Source organism: Hyperolius riggenbachi, chromosome 7 (assembly GCF_040937935.1).
Source record: "Hyperolius riggenbachi isolate aHypRig1 chromosome 7, aHypRig1.pri, whole genome shotgun sequence".
NCBI lineage: Eukaryota > Metazoa > Chordata > Amphibia > Anura > Hyperoliidae > Hyperolius > Hyperolius riggenbachi.
In genome coordinates, this window is record NC_090652.1 from 197,774,334 (window position 1) to 197,791,976 (window position 17,643).

The 17,643-nt window shown below is 45.2% G+C and overlaps 1 protein-coding gene across 10 annotated transcripts in view; it reads right to left on the minus strand.

The window, feature by feature from the left end:
• Nucleotides 1-17,643, minus strand: part of ADAM23 (ADAM metallopeptidase domain 23) — a 468,543-nt gene that overhangs the window by 106,759 nt on the left and 344,141 nt on the right. The gene's annotated exons all lie outside the window — the stretch shown is intronic.

Below are 17,643 nucleotides of genomic sequence, written 5' to 3' on the forward strand. Positions count from 1 at the left end.
CATCAGCATTTGGTCAGGGACACACTAGGCGCCGAGTGTGTCCCTGACCAAATGCTGATGTATGCTCCTATTGTTTATTGCCTGAGGAAGCGGGTGCAAAGCCTGTGAAACGCGTTGCGAAATCCCCCTGGAGTATACCCAATAAACACTTTGTTGAATTATACAGCCTCTTGGGTCTGCTTGCAGGAGGTAAGTCCACCACTGCCTCCTAAGCATTTTAGAACTTTTAATAATTGTTTTTATACTTTTGGCGCCTCTGGTCTATACCTGTTTGGTCATATATATCCACCCTGGTGGAGGGGGATACCCCCTGTTTCTACTGTCTACAGAGTGCGACTTCTTAATCCTGAGTGAGGACAGGAGAATCTCCTCACCTGCCTACACAGTGGTTGCCTGGAGGTAACCCTGGTTTGTGAGTATAAAATTTATACTCTTTCAAATACCCACTTGTTTTGAACATATTACACTATTGGGCTCTCGGTTTCTCTTTTACATATAGCTGATCTATTACAGTTCTAAACTGTCATTAGACATTTAAATCTGATTATCCTCAAGAAAAATAACAATTCCTGTTTCTGGAGATAATATAAAGTTGAATTATATGCTCATCCCTGTTGACCACTGGCATGTTGCAGGAAAGCACTGACCTCTGAGCTGTTACAGGAAGGTACAGTGGCCACTGACATGTTTCAGGAAGGTTCACTGACTTCTGATATATGAGAAATTACAGAAAACAACATGAATTGGTGTTATGTTACAGGAAGAGAAGTGAATGCTGACAAGTTACAGAAATGTGCAATAATCACTTAGCAGTGATATGTCCCTGCTCTAAGCTGTCAGGCAATAAGTCATTAGCCTCTAAGGGCTGATTCACACTAAAAGAGCTTTTTAAGCACTGGAGATTCTAAAGCTCTTGCTAATGCAATGCTATGGGGGATTTTTACAAAATAACATCGCTCCAGTGGGAACACACACATAGGATAACATTAGCAAGAGCTTTTAAAATTACAAAGCGCTGAGAAAAGCTCTTGTACTTTGAACTAGCTCTGACTAGGGATGATCAATGAGATGCAAAAATGCCCAAGTTCATGCCGAATTATGTACATTTTTATGCAAATATATGCAGCTTTAAATGGACCTATTAATTTAAACCTTGGTGGGACTTGATTGGTCCATTTTCAAGATGCATATATTTGCATAAAAATATGCATAATCCTGCATGAACTTGGAAATATTTGCATCTCATTAATCAACACTACCTCTGAATAGTCTCTGGTGCAGCCGCTGTAAATTCCACTGATTGTAAAGCAAAATCAACTAAGAAATTGAATTTCAGATGACACCTCTAGTGGTCACCGTACTATCCTGTGACATGTCAGGGGTTGTTCTGTCTTCTTCTGGTCACTGCATCTTCCTCTAACATCCCAATAGCTTCTACATCTTCCTTTAACATCTGACTGCCTGCGGTGTCCTTATTTGCCTGCTGTGTCTTTATTTGTAAGGCTGTCTAGGTTTAAAATGACTGGAATAGCTCACTCCTTGGACCATATCCCATTAGCTTTTCTTCTGAGTTTTCTCCAAGAAGTTACAGACTACCCAGTAAGCTCATGGTGAACCAGAACTCCTAGAAGTGTGTAAGAAGGAAACTTTTGCTTTTCTTCAAAATTATTTTTCATTGTATACCCCCAAACTTAGTTTTCAGTACTTTCAGCAATCAAAAAAGTACTAAAAACTAGGTTAAAAGGTGATATGAAACTTATTTTAAGTAATTTCTTGCTCAGTGGAAGCCTTAAGGTGGCCATACACTTATACTGTAGATTTGCAGCAGATTCAACCATCAGATAGATTTCTGTCAGATGCCTGTCAAGTCGAATCTCACAGGAATCTATCTGATGTATGCCACACACCAGGAACAGATTCTGAAATCTTTTGAAAATCTATCTAAATGCATTATTGCACCATTAGATCCAATTCAACCCTATGGGCCATCGATCTGCTGAGCAGATCGTTCTAGATTTTCCATCCTGTCAGATAGATCAAATCGATCGCAAATCGCTGATTTGAAAGAATTGATTTCTGATCGATTGATTCTACAGAATCGATCAATCGATCGATGGCTGAAATCAACCAGTGTATGGGTCCCTTTAAAAGTACTTTATTGCTAAGGTTTGAAAATATCTCCTTGGAGAAAACTCAGGATACAAGTTAACAGGATATGGCCAATTGACAATAATATCCAAATTCAATAAGCATATTTTCTTAATATAAACAAACATAGAGTATATATAAAATCACATAAATCGTGAATGTTAGTATACTAAATTAATTTACAAATTGGAGAAAGCGGAAACAAAAGAAGAAAGAGGGATATTTGTGCTGACCATTAGTACCAATAGTGTTAAATTAGATAAAATTCCACTTTGAAATAAGATTAATAAAGGATTGTTTTTTTATACAAACATCATATAATATGTATTAAACATTAGATCATTGAGGCCATCATTTCAGGTATCATTCACCCGGCTAACTCTGAGCTTCTTAAACACCTGACACACATTTCATTGATATTAAATCTGCTTCTTCAGAGGCCACTAACAATCTTTTTTTTAAACCAAACTAACTTTATTTGAAAAAGAGATAATGTATATGTAACAGAGGACATTAATAAAGTTATTTTAAAAGCAAGTATGTTTGTCTTTTTGGTTTTTTTTTAATTATCTATTAATTATAACCCTGCATAAAATGGATTTTAAAAAGACCCATTGGGGCTCTTTTACACTGCAAAATGCAAACATAAAGCAATTGCATTTGAAAATGTCACGGTGCCTTAGATTTATTTTTTTCTCAAATTGAGCTATGTACATAAACTTACATAAAACTTCCACCTGATTTTTTTGAAAGGGGGAGGAGTGAATCCTTAGTTTCAGAATACACTTAGCTGCTAAGAAAAATTGCTTGTTGTTTGAGAAGAGTAGGTAATTGAGCACATCCTCCAGAACTTTCTCCTAAATTTTAGAATTTTGCGACACAGCCATAGAAGGTGAAAGGGATCTCCACACTGTATATACTATCAATATACTATGTTTTGTAAACTGTATATAATTGTGTACTTTGTCAGAGACTTCATTAGCACACACAATTGCATTCCCCTAATACACCTCAATGGGTATGATCATCTCTGCAGTGCAACAGATTCCCTTATCCTAACAGAAAGCAGGTTTCTGAGCAACCTAAACAAAAACGGGCTCTAGGTCTACGGCCCCCGCCGCCGCCAGTGCGCATGCGCGTGCACGCTGTGCACGCAACCGCCGCGCACCCGACGCAGGCGCGTGCCCGCCCACCTTGCTCGCCCGCACCCGCCCACCTCGCTCCACCCACACCCGCTCACCTCGCTCGCCCGTCCAGCCCCCTGGTCCCAGCTGTCAGTTACTGTGCACATGCGCAGTAACAAAAGTCCTGGGACACAGGGACAAAACTGCTGGACGCAGCGACAGTTAGCTTTTATTAGGTAGGATACATATATATATATATATATCATAGAATGGAGCAGCAGGTAGCAACCACAGTAGTGCAGCTATACATTTACAAAACGGTGGTGTAAGAGGAGCAAATGTAAAAATCAGGCATCCAGAGGTTTCTCAAATCACTTCAGGTTTAAATTAGTTATTCAATATAAATTAATGAATGATAAGTAGGAAATCCGGGAAATAGTTAGTGTATTCATACTTTTTATTTTAATATCAATCTTCCATGATGCAGGCTCTTTCCAGAAAAAAAAAAATCTCAGCGCCTACTGAAAATGGTATTAGGATATCCTCTGCTGTTTTCTGATTTGTTTTTTTGTTTAGTTTTTGTTTTGTTGTTGTTGCAATGTCTGGTTTATGAGAGTGAACTGCACTGTTAATAACCATTTTCTACACAAGAGGATGTAATCTAAACTAATCTCTCAAAGTACAGGATGTGTGAAATCAAATGTCTCAGAGGTCTGAAACAAACACAGTGTCATTCACTGAAGTCCTTTGATAATGTCAATTGCTCATAATAACCCTAATCCTGAAATGCTTTGAAATACAAGTGTGGCAGCACACAAATATTTCCAAACATCTTTCAGAGACTAAAGACTAATTATTTAATATACATTTCTACAGATTTATATAGTGCCAGCATATTTTACAGTGCTTAACAATTGCAATGGCATAAACAGACAATTCCTAATTCAAACCAGGCTAATATAGATAATATAGATAAAGATATGTAGATAAAGTCCCACAGTATACCAAGTAGGTGGTGCATAATAGCAGAAGCTAGGCAATACAGATCAATTACACTTTCATAGTGATGGCTCTGCCCATTCAGTCTAAAGGAAAGTGTCCCAAGTTAGATGTATCTGAAAAGGTGACATTTAGGCAGGGGTCACACTTGTCAGCTTTCATGCACGTTTTCTGCACAGAAAAACTGATTTCAACTGAGAACTCATGTTAATCAATGGGCTAGGTAACACTTGAATGCAGATTTCGCACGCAGAAAAAAAACTGACATCTTGCACAATTTGTCACTTTTCTCTATAAATTACATTAGCTGCTGTAAGGCAGGGGTCACACTTGTCTTTCAGTTTTCTGAAAAGTGTAGAAAACTGAAAGACAAGTGTGACCCCTACCTTCAGGTTGTGCTCAGTTGTTGGTAAGTGCCAAATGGATTATGCCAGGGCTGCCCAATAGGTCGATCGCGATCTACCGGTAGATCGCGACCGCCTGATTGGTAGATCGCGGCCTCCTGGCCGCATCCCATTGACTTTTGTGGCCAGCAGCTGTAGAACGCGGCCAAGCTTGGCCGCGTCCTATCAGATTCTGCTGCTGGCCGCTGATGTGTGTCCAATCAGGAGTGGAGAGAGGCGCGGCTGAGAGGCCAAGGGCGGCATTGTCATGGCTGGGGGCGGCGCTGGAGGCAACACTTTCGCCTCCTCTCACGCTGCCCGCCGAAGCACTCCCTCAGCCGCCTGGTGATGTAAAGTAGGCTGCGCGCACGAGGTGTCGTGGCTGCCCGCATCGCTGCTGCACATGGCCTGTATGGGGAGATGACAAGCCGCAAACTCCACAGTTGAAGGGAGGTAAGTGATTACATGTGCCAGCCCTATACCTAGCCAACCTGTACTGAGGGGACCTATACCTAGCTAACCTGTACTGAGGGGACCTATACTTAGTTAACCTGTACTGAGGGGACCTATACCTAGCTAACCTGTACTAAGGGGGCCTATACCTAGCTAACCTGTAGTAAGGGGGCCTATACCTAGCTAACCTGTACTGAAGGGACCTATACCTAGCTAACCTGTACTGAAGGGACCTATGCCTAGCTAACCTGTACTGAGGGAACCTATACCTAGCTAACCTGTACTGAAGGGACCTATGCCTAGCTAACCTGTACTGAGGGGACCTATACCTAGCTAACCTGTACTGAGGGGACCTATACCTAGCTAACCTGTACTGAGGGGACCTATACCTAGTCAACCTGTACTGAGGGGACCTATACCTAGCAACCTGTACTGAGGGGACCTATACCTAGCTAACCTGTACTGAGGGGACCTATGCCTAGCTAACCTGTACTGAAGGGACCTATGCCTAGCTAACCTGTACTGAAGGGACCTATGCCTAGCTAACCTGTACTGAAGGGACCTATGCCTAGCTAACCTGTACTGAGGGGACCTATGCCTAGCTAACCTGTACTGAGAGGACCTATACCTAACTAACTTTCGGGGGAAGGGGGGGGGCGGGTGCATTTAAAACGTCGGTAGATCTCCTGGCCTCGGCGAATTTTAAAGTAGCTCGCGAGCCGAAAAAGTGTGGGCACCCCTGGATTATGCAAAGGCGTTTCAAAAGAGAGAAGCTCTCAAGAAGTCATGAATTTAGGTGTGTGGGGAAGTGATTAGAATGAACAAAAGAAAAAGTTTATTTTCAGAGTGGATATTACATCATGGCTAGTATCTGATGACTAGTATGGTAATGTATAAAGGGGTTGCAATATATAGAGCTTTATAAATTACTTTTAGAAGGCCAAACTGGATTATATACTGTATATGTAATAGCCAGTGGAAATAATGGCAGAAGGGAACAACTTTTGAGGAGTGAGTAGAAAGGTGGATGGGTAACACAGCAGAGTTCAGGATGTATCTGAGTGGGGCCAATCGGATACCTGGATGGCTGCACAAAAGAGTGTTACAGTACTCTATATTGATATGAGGAGAGCAAGCACTACAACATTTTTCTTGTGCACTGTGCAAGGACGGGGAAGACATGGGAGATTTTTTTTTAATAAGAAGACAATGGGAGGTGGTTAGTGTATTAATGCAAGGTTTAAAGAAAAGCAGAGTCAAGGTTTACTCCAGGACAACGGACATGGTTAGGTGACGTTACTGGTATGGCAGAGGCGTAGCTAGGGTTTTCAGCGCCCGGGGACAAAGACTATTAATGCGCCCCCTAAGGTGAAGGGTCGTGACCAAATGTGGGCGTGGTTATGGGTGCTGCACATTTGGTCACGCCCCTTCAAATGTACATGGAGGTTAGCAGGCTCACGCTCACCCACCCTCCCTCAGTATGTACCTTCCAGCATGTTCCAAGACAAATTCAGCAATCATGAGCCCCCCCCCATCAAGACAAATTCCGCAATCATGAGCAAACATGAGGCCCCCAACATGACCAACTCAGCAATCATGAGGCCCCCATCAAGACAAATTTAGCAATCCTGAGGCCCCCAACAAGACAAATTCAGCAATCATGAGGCCCCTAACAAGACAAATTCAGCAATCATGAGGCCCCTAACAAGACAAATTCAGCGATCTTGAGGCCCCCAACAAATCATGAGGCCCCCAACAAGACAAATTCAGTAACCATGAAGCCCCCAACAAGACAAATTCAGCAGTCAGGAAGCACATAAATAGACAGCATTTCGCATAAATAAGCAGAATGCCCCCTTAATATGGTAGACACCTCTCACCTGGCAGCAGTTCCCCAAAATACACTCAATCTGACAGCAGTGCTTCCCCAAAAATAGGTAGCCCCAGGTCTATAGGTGTACCCAGAATAGGTGGCCAGCAGTATAGATGTCCACAGAACAGGTAGCCAGGGGTATATGTGCCCAGTATATGTAGCCAGGGGTATATGTGCCCAGTATATATAGTCAGGGGTATATGTGCCCAGTATATATAGCCAGGGGTATATGTGCCCAGTATATGTAGCCAGGGGTATATGTGCCCAGTATATGTAGTCAGGGTTATATGTGCCCAGTATATGTAGCCAGGGGTATAATATGTGCCCAGTATATGTAGCCAGGGGTATATATGCCCAGTATATGTAGCCAGGGGTATATGTGCCCAGTATATGTAGCCAGGGGTATATATGCCCAGTATATGTAGCCAGGGGTATATGTACCCAGTATATGTAGTTAGGGGTATATGTGCCCAGTATATGTAGGCAGGGGTATATGTGCCCAGAGTAGGTAGCCAGGGATATATGTGCCCAGAGTAGGTAGCCAGGAGTATATGCCCAGTATATGTATGTGCCCAATATATGTAGGCAGGGGTATATGTGCCCAGAGTAGGTAGCCAGGTGTATATGTGCCCAGAGTAGGTAGCCAGGGGTATATGCCAAGTATATGTAGTTAGGGGTATATGTGCCCAATATATGTAGGCAGGGGTATATGTGCCCAGAGTAGGTAGCCAGGGATATATGTGCCCAGAGTAGGTAGCCAGGGGTATATGTGCCCAGAGTAGGTAGCCAGGGGTATATGTGCCCAGAGTAGGTAGCCAGGGGTATATGCCCAGTATATGTAGTTAGGGGTATATGTGCCTAATATATGTAGGCAGGGGTATATGTGCCCAGAGTAGGTAGCCAGGGGTATATGTGCCCAGAGTAGGTAGCCAGGGGTATATGTGCCCAGAGTAGGTAGCCAGGTCAGGTGTCCACCTCCTCAGCAGGAGGGGAGCAGCGTAGAGAAGAGGAAGAGCTGCTCTCCCTTCCTCGCTCTCCCCTCCAATGTCCGGGTGGCTGGCAGCGGCGGGCGGAACTTACCTACGTCTCGTCGCAGCGCCGGATGGATCTGCCACTACTCTGGTCTGGTCCAGACCAGAGCAGTGGCTGCGCACCCGAACTTCCGGCCGGCGCTGGAGCGAGACAGAGGTGAGTTCCGCCCGCCGCTGCCAGCCACCCGGACATTGGAGGGGACAGCGAGGGAGGGAGAGCACCTAAGGTGAGGGAAGGAGGGGGGAGATGGCCCCCCTTCCCCACAGCTCTCCCTCTTCTCTGCGCTGCTCCTGCTCCCCCCGCAAAAAAAAAAAAAAAAAAAAAAAACCCCGGAGCTCAGCTGGGCGCCCTTGGGGACCAGGCGCCCCGGGGCACTTGTCCTACCCCGACCCCCCCCTAGCTCCGCGCCTGTGGTATGGCACTGATATTGATTGTCATTTAATTAAAGACAATAGGTTTAGAAGTTGGAAAAATTACAAGTTGCAAGATGTTAAAGAGGGGAGATCAGGAGCAGCAAGGTTGATTAAAGTACCAATAGCAAGAGTATGTGATGTTCCGCTCTAAACCTCCGTCCCACCAACTGTGCAGGAACCAGGCTGCTCAGGCCCCCAATATCCGATAGTAAAAGTGTAGTCCACACAAGACCAGATAAGGATAAAAGTGCTTTTATTCAATCAGGCATAATACAAGCTAAAATCGAAGAACACCACATGCTAGTGGTTTGCATGTGGTGTTCATGGATTTTAGTTTATATTATGCCTGAATTAAACACTTTTATCCTTATCCGATCTCGTGCGGACTACACTTTTACTATTGAATTACGAATAGCATACAGGTAATACTAGATAATTATAGAAAAGAGATGGGTACCGAGGCCTGGACCTTACAGCAAGTGACAATGCTAAACCCTACATTGTCAAGATAAGAAAGGACAAATAACATTTATATTGAACTTTTCTCCTGGAGGACTCAAAATGCTTAAGCTGCAGCAACTGGCACTAGGGCACGTTAAGTAAGCAGTAGCAGTGTTAGGGAGTTAGGGAGGACTCCATACTGAATAGGCGCTGGCTTTCTGAACAGGCAGAGCCAAGATTCAGAAGATCAAACCCATGTCGCCTGTGTCAGAGACAGAGCCCTTAAAGAGTAACTGTCAGGCTGCAAAAGCTTATTTAAACCTCTATTCTCCTGTGTTAAACAGTTTAGAAGGCAGCCAAAAAGGCAATACTGAAGTTAAAAATCTCTCTTACTTTGATGTTTGCTAAACAGCAAGGCTCTTTATTCCCAAGCTCCTAAGGAGGCCGGCAGGCCGCATAACAGATACTGCAAAGCATTCTGGGGCTGCTTCTTCTCCCCACTGCACTCCCTTGGTCCTCCCCTTCATTTCCCTATCCCGCCCTAAGGCTGCTTTCACAGTGAGAAGTTACAGGCTCATGTTACAGCAGCTTGTAACTTGCAGCCCAGCTCACAACACTGAAAAATCAATGTGCTGTTCACAGGGCACATGTTTCGTTAGAGTATACTGCAGGAGTCCGCTATTGTTCCTAGTAGTGTTGGGCGAACATCTAGATGTTCGGGTTCGGGCCGAACAGGCCGAACATGGCCGCGATGTTCGGGTGTTCGACCCGAACTCCGAACATAATGGAAGTCAATGGGGACCCGAACTTTTGTGGTTTGTAAAGCCTCCTTACATGCTACATACCCCAAATTTACAGGGTATGTGCACCTTGGGAGTGGGTACAAGAGGAAAAAAAATTTAGCAAAAAGAGCTTATAGTTTTTGAGAAAATCGATTTTAAAGTTTCAAAGGGAAAACTGTCTTTTAAATGCGGGAAATGTCTGTTTTCTTTGCACAGGTAACATGCTTTTTGTCGGCATGCAGTCATAAATGTAATACATATAAGAGGTTCCAGGAAAAGGGACCGGTAATGCTAACCCAGCAGCAGCACACGTGATGGAACAGGAGGAGGGTGGCGCAGGAGGAGAAGGCCACGCTTTGTGAGACACAACAACCCAGGCCTTGCATGAGGACAAAAAGCGTGCGGATAGCATGCTTTGTACCGCCATGTAGTCATAAATGTAATAAAGATAAGAGGTTCCATAAACAGGGACCGGCAACGGTAACCCAGCAGCAGCAGCAGCAGCAGCAGCACACGTGATGGAACAGTAGGAGGCGCAGGAGGAGAAGGCCACGCTTTGTGAGACACAACAACCCAGGCCTTGCATGAGGACAAAAAGCGTGCGGATAGCATGCTTTGTACCGCCATGTAGTCATAAATGTAATAAAGATAAGAGGTTCCATAAACAGGGACCGGCAACGGTAACCCAGCAGCAGCAGCAGCAGCAGCAGCACACGTGATGGAACAGGAGGAGGCGCAGGAGGAGAAGGCCACGCTTTGTGAGACACAACAACCCAGGCCTTGCATGAGGACAAAAAGCGTGCGGATATAGCAGCAATGCTTTTTGCCGCCATGCAGTCATAAATGTAATACAGATGAGAGGTTCAATAAACAGGGACCGGAAACGCTAAACCATCCCAGATGTTCATCGGTCATGTTACTTGGTTGGGGTCCAGGAGTGTTGCGTAGTCGTTTCCAATCCAGGATTGATTCATTTTAATTTGAGTCAGACGGTCTGCATTTTCTGTGGAGAGGCGGATACGCCGATCTGTGATGATGCCTCCGGCAGCACTGAAACAGCGTTCCGACATAACGCTGGCTGCCGGGCAAGCCAGCACCTCTATTGCGTACATTGCCAGTTCGTGCCAGGTGTCTAGCTTCATGCCCGGTTTCAGGTCCAGCGGTGCCAGCCACAAATCCGTCTGTTCCTTTATTCCCCTCCAAATTTCCTCCCCTGTGTGCTGCTTATCCCCAAGGCAGATCAGCTTCAGCAACGCTTGCTGACGCATGCCAACAGCTGTGCTGCACTGCTTCCACGATCCTACTGCTGCTGGTGCTGGGTTAGCATTTCCGGATGAGGTACAGCTTTGAGATGCGTTGGAGGAGAAGGAGTCAGAGAGGTAGGTGCTGCTGTTGTTATCCAGCTGTTTGCGGCGTGGGCAACACCCGCGCCGTAGCAGGTGAGGAATCGCTGCCAGGCTCCACAAGGTTCACCCAGTGCGCGGTAAGGGAGATGTATCGACCCTGGCCGAACGCACTCGTCCAGGTGTCAGTGGTGAGGTGAACCTTGCAGGCAACGGCATTCTTCAAGCTTCGGGTTATTTAGCTGACCACGTGCTCATGCAACTCAGGCACTGCAGAGCGCGCAAAGTGGTAGCGGCTGGGAACCACGTAACGTGGGATGGCCACTGACATCATGCCCTTGAAGCTGTTTGTCTCCACCACTCGATATGGCAGCATTTCGCAGGCCAGAAGCTTGGCTATGCTGGCTGGCTGTTACTGCCACGGCCCGGGGGTCATTTGCTGGCAATTTCCTCTTGTGCTCAAACATCTCAGAGACAGACAACTCAACCGTAGCGCTGCACACCGAAGGGCTGTTGGTTGTTGTGTTTGATGAACACTGGGAGACCTCAAGAGCACTAGTCCGGAAAGTGACAGTGTCAGCATCGTCTGATGTTTGTGAATGTTGTGAACCACGCAATGGCTGGGCTACTGCTGCTGCTGAGGCGGGTCTGGTGGTGAGTCTGGTGAACCCAAGGGAGGCAGTGTTGCTGGTGGTACCCTGTCCTGCCGCGTTTGCCCACAGAGTGGGATGTTTGGATAGAATGTGGCGGCTCATGCTGGTGGTGGAGAGGTTGTTAATACTTTTCCCCCTGCTCAGGCGGGTCTTGCACACCTTGCAAATCGCCATGGTAACATCCTCAGTGCAGTCTTCAAAGAAAACCCAGACTTTAACTGGCTGAGGACTCGGACCTCGTGCGTGATGTGCTGGTGCTGCTTAACCCACTGCTGGACGCTTGAGAGGTCATCCAAGTAATTATCTGGTCCTGTTCTTTTGGATCTGTGAGGGTTGTTGTCCTGGACAACATGGGCAGTATTGAGTGGGTTTTCTTGGGTGCTCCCCTGTGGCCTGTACGTGAACCGTCAGGGGAAACACCTCTTCCCTTGCCCCTCCCTCTTTCACCGGATTTCTTCCTCATTTCACTTATCCTTAAAGTACACGCTGACTGGCAGCAGTACAGTGGCAGTACAGAAATGCTATACAGTGGTGGGTGAGCGGTGTACCACTATTGTCAGCAGTGACACAGAGCACAATGCTATACAGTGGCGGGTGAGCGGTGTACTACTGTTCCCAGCAGACACAGAGTGGAAGTAAACACAATGCTATATAGTGTGGCTGAGCCGTGTACACAGAGTGGCATTAAACACAATGCTATATAGTCTGCTATATAGTCACCCCGAACAGGGTGATGTTCTGCAGAACCCAAACAGTGGCAAACACTGTTCGCCCAACACTACTGGGAGGGAACGCAGATTTTAGTACCTAAACACACGATACAACATGTTTTCCGGGGTCGGACTCTGAGGCACATACAGATGGTCCCGATCATCATCCTCATCATACAACTCTTCTCCTGAGTCTGACCCACCCACCACCTCTGCCACCCCAACATCCCCAGACACAGACCCCTCATCGTCCTCAACATTAACTTGGGATGCTGGCCTGAGCCAGACCTCCTCCTCCACATCAGGCCCCATCATCTCCTCAATGGCAGCCCTCATTAATCGCTCTGGCGACGGACTGATGGACACAACGTTCTCCTCCGGGGAGGGCTGCTGCTGACCACTGGCTGCTGGGGTGGATGTTATAGCTTGCGTGGGGCGTTGGCTGTTGCTGTTGTTGGGAGTGCTGCTCACAGCGGAGGTCTCTGGGGAACTCATGTTGAGCTCATATAGTGGTTGACGGTGAGTGGAGTATTACTGATCCCAGCAATATACACACTGACTGGCAGAGTACGCAATGCTATATAGTGTGGCTGAGCGGTGTACACAGAGTGGCAGTAAACACAATGCTATATAGTCTGGCTGAGCGAGCGGTGTACTACTGTTCCCAGCAGAATCAGAGTGGCAGTAAACAATGGTATATAGTCTGGCTGAGCGGTGTACACAGAGTGTCAGTAAACAATGGTATATAGTCTGGCTGAGCGAGCGGTGTACTACTGTTCCCAGCAGAATCAGAGTGGCAGTAAACAATGGTATATAGTCTGGCTGAGCGAGCGGTGTACTACTGTTCCCAGCAGAATCAGAGTGGCAGTAAACAATGGTATATAGTCTGGCTGAGCGGTGTACACAGAGTGTCAGTAAACAATGGTATATAGTCTGGCTGAGCGAGCGGTGTACTACTGTTCCCAGCAGAATCAGAGTGGCAGTAAACAATGGTATATAGTCTGGCTGAGCGGTGTACACAGAGTGTCAGTAAACAATGGTATATAGTCTGGCTGAGCGGTGTACACACAATGCTATATAGTCTGCTATATAGTGTCAGTAAACAATGGTATATAGTCTGGCTGAGCGAGCGGTGTACTACTGTTCCCAGCAGAATCAGAGTGGCAGTAAACAATGGTATATAGTCTGGCTGAGCGGTGTACACAGAGTTTCAGTAAACAATGGTATATAGTCTGGCTGAGCGGTGTACACAGAGTGTCAGTAAACAATGGTATATAGTCTGGCTGAGCGGTGTACACAGAGTGGCAGTAAACACAATGCTATATAGTCTGGCTGAGCGAGCGGTGTACTACTGTTCCCAGCAGAATCAGAGTGGCAGTAAACAATGGTATATAGTCTGGCTGAGCGGTGTACACAGAGTGTCAGTAAACAATGGTATATAGTCTGGCTGAGCGGTGTACACAGAGTGTCAGTAAACAATGGTATATAGTCTGGCTGAGCGGTGTACACAGAGTGGCAGTAAACACAATGCTATATACTCTGGCTGAGCGAGCGGTGTACTACTGTTCCCAGCAGACACAGAACAGTAAACAGAATGCTATATAGTGTGGCTGAGCGAGCGGTGTACCACTATTCCCAGCAGACACAGAACAGTAAACAGAATGCTATATAGTGTGGCTGAGCGAGCGGTGTACCACTATTCCCAGCAGACACAGAACAGTAAACAGAATGCTATATAGTGTGGCTGAGCGAGCGGTGTACCACTATTCCAAACAGACACAGAACAGTGAACAGAATGCTATATAGTGTGGCTGAGCGAGCGGTGTACCACTATTCCCAGCAGACACAGAGTGGCAGTAAACAGAATGCTATATAGTGTGGCTGAGCGAGGTACACAGAGTGGCAGTAAACAGAATGCTATATAGTGTGGCTGAGCAAGCGGTGTACTACTATTCCCAGCAGACACAGAGTGGCAGTAAACAGAATGCTATATAGTGTGGCTGAGCGAGGTACACAGAGTGGCAGTAAACAGAATGCTATATAGTGTGGCTGAGCAAGCGGTGTACTACTGTTCCCAGCAGTGACACAATGACAGGGGGGACCCTGGCTAGCGTGGCTGGAGCGCGAACTACCCTGCCTGCCTACCCAAAGCTAAACCCACAGACAAATGGCGGAGATATGACGTGGTTCGGGTATTTATTTACCCGAACCACGTGACCGTTCGGCCAATCAGAGCGCGTTCGGGTCCGAACCACGTGACCCGTTCGGCCAATCACAGCGCTAGCCGAACGTTCGGGGAACGTTCGGTCATGCGCTCTTAGTTCGGCCATGTGGCCGAACGGTTTGGCCGAGCACCGTCAGGTGTTCGGCCGAACTCGAACATCACCCGAACAGGGTGATGTTCTGCAGAACCCGAACAGTGGCGAACACTGTTCGCCCAACACTAGTTCCTAGCCACATGGCTAATTAATATTCACTGCACAGTAGTGTTGTCCGGATCATGAACCATTAGGATCTTTGATCCTGATCTTTTTTGTGAGTTGAATCATCAGCAAGCAGGGTAAGGGAGGATATTACATCACAATTGGCTTCATACAAGACAGACAAACATGGAACCTGCCATGAGCTGTCAGGAGCATCATTCTCTGCAAATACTATATAAAAATTCTGTGAAATCCAAACGTGGACAGTGAAATGCATATGTAATGTAAGTACAGCCAATATTTAGCTACTGATATATGTGTTTTTTTTCTTTGAGACCCTACACCTAACAGCTCCTCTTTAACCAGTATTCTATCCAGCCAACATTGTATACCAAAAATATCAGAGGAAAGCCATGTCAGAGTGAAACCCTGGATTCCTATAAAGCAGTGCTTCCCAACTCCATCCTCAATTACCTCAATTATCCTCAATTAACTCAGTGCATGTTGTGTGGAAATCCACAGAGGTAGCTAATCAGCACTACTGAGACACTAATTACCCCACCATTGAACATAAGCAGTTTCCTGTAAAGCGGCTTTGAGGACAGGATTGGGAAGCACTGCTATAAAGGACATACTTCGAAGTGAAGGAGAGTTATGAATAGTGATCAAAAGAAAAGTTGGTGTAAGCCATACAGGAGGTACAGAGAAGGTCAACAATTGTTTCGCCCCTTAACCATTTATGCCTCCTGGACGTAGAAGCTACGTTCAGGAGGTCATGTGCACTCCTGAGCGCTCCCGCGGCCAATCGCGCGTGCATACGCGCTCCCAGCTGCGGATTGTTAGCCCAGGAATCAATCAATTGAGACGTGGTGCCCGATGATTGATTCCTCTCCCCTGCTGAAAAAGCGACCACTTCTCTCGGAAGCCTCGCTCTTTCCGCCTCTTGTGTCCCCCTACGTCCCTCTAAGCGTACAAACTCATGGCTGTCATCTTGTGGCCAAAAAGTAAAACTATATCTAAATGTAAAAAAAAATAAAAATACACATATATTTACATAAAAAAATACTATTTACATCCCACCCTCCCAAAAATACCCAAATAAAATGTTTAATAAAAAAAAAAAAAAACATTACAATAAAAAAAAATGTAAATATTTACCTAAGGGTCTACACTTTTTAACCACTTCCCAACTGAGGGGTTTTACCCCTTGACCACCAGAGCAATTTTCACCTTTCAGTGCTCCTTCCATTCATTCGTCTATAACTTTATCATTACTTATCACAATGAAATGAACTATATCTTATTTTTTTTGCCACCAATTAGGCTTTCTTTAGGTGTGACATTATGCTAAGAATTATTTTATTCTAAATGTGTTTTAATGGGAAAATAGGAAAGAATGTGGGAAAAAAAATATTATTTTTCAGTTTTTGGCCTTTATAGTTTTTATATAATGCATGCTACTGTAATTAAAACCCATTAAATGTATTTGCCCTTTTGTCCCGGTTATAAAACCGTTTAAATTATGTCCCTATCACAATGTTTGGCAGCAATATTTTAATTGGAAATAAAGGTGCATTTTTTTTAGTTTTGCGTCCATCCCTAATTACAAGCCCATAGTTTATAAAGTAACAGTGTTATACCCTCTTGACATAAATATTTAAAAAGTTCAGTCCCTAAGGTAACTATTTATGTATTTTTTTTAATTGTATTTTTTTTTTTTAAATTACAAGAACAAAAAATTGGGGAGTGTGGGAGGTAAGGAGCTAATTTTGTGTGTAAAACTAATTTATTTGTATGTGAAAATGCTTTAGGGTGTAGTTTTACTATTTGGCCACAAGATGGCCACAGTAACATTTTGTTTATGCGACCTGCAAGCGTCCGGAAGGACGCTTGCAGGAAGTACAAAGAGGCTGGGAACTTTTTTTTTTCCACACTGATCGCGCTGCTTATCGGAGAAGCAGCGGATCATTGCGGGGCTTAGATCAACGAACGGGAATGGATTTTCCCGTTCATTGATCTCCGGCGAGCGGGCGGCGGCATGTTTACGAGCCGGGAGTGCGCGCTAGAGCGAGCGGGAGCGCGGGCAGCGGCGGGAGCGCGGAAAGTACGCATTTCTCCCTCCCTGGTGGTGAAAGGATGGAAAAAGGGATGGAGAAATGCATACGCGTGGGATTAAAGTGGTTAAATATCAATGTAAAGATGAAATATTTCTATTTTTTTTCATTATAAGCTTGTAAATAGTGATGGATGCAAAACGGAAAAAATGCACTTTTATTTCCAAATAAAATATTGTCGCCATACATTGTGATAGGGACATAATTTAAACGGTGTAATAACTGGGACAAATGGGCAAATACAATACACGGGTTTTAATTATGGAGGCATGCATTATTTTAAAACTATAATGACTGAGAAATAATGAATTTTTTCCGTTTTTTCTTATTCTTCCTGTTAAAATGCTTTTAAAGTAAAGTGGCTCTTAGCAAAATGTACCCTCCAAAGAAAGCCTAATTGGTGGCGAAAAAAACAAGATATAGATAAGTTCATTGTGATAAGTAGTGATGAGTGATTATCAGCTAATGAATAGGAGGTGAACATTGCTCAGATGCATAAAGTGAAAATGACTGAGGGCTGAAGTGGTTAAAGAAAATGGCAGTATTTGTATTTGTATAGCGCCTTTCTCCTGTCGGACTCAAATCGCTTGCGAGGCAGCCACTAGAGCGCACTCAGTAGGCAGTAGCAGTGTTAAGGAGACTTGCCCAAGAAACTCCATACTGAAATAGGTGCTGGCTTACTGAACAGGCAGAGCCGAGATTTGAACCCAGGTCTCCTGTGTCAGAGGCAGAGCCCTTAACCATTACACTAT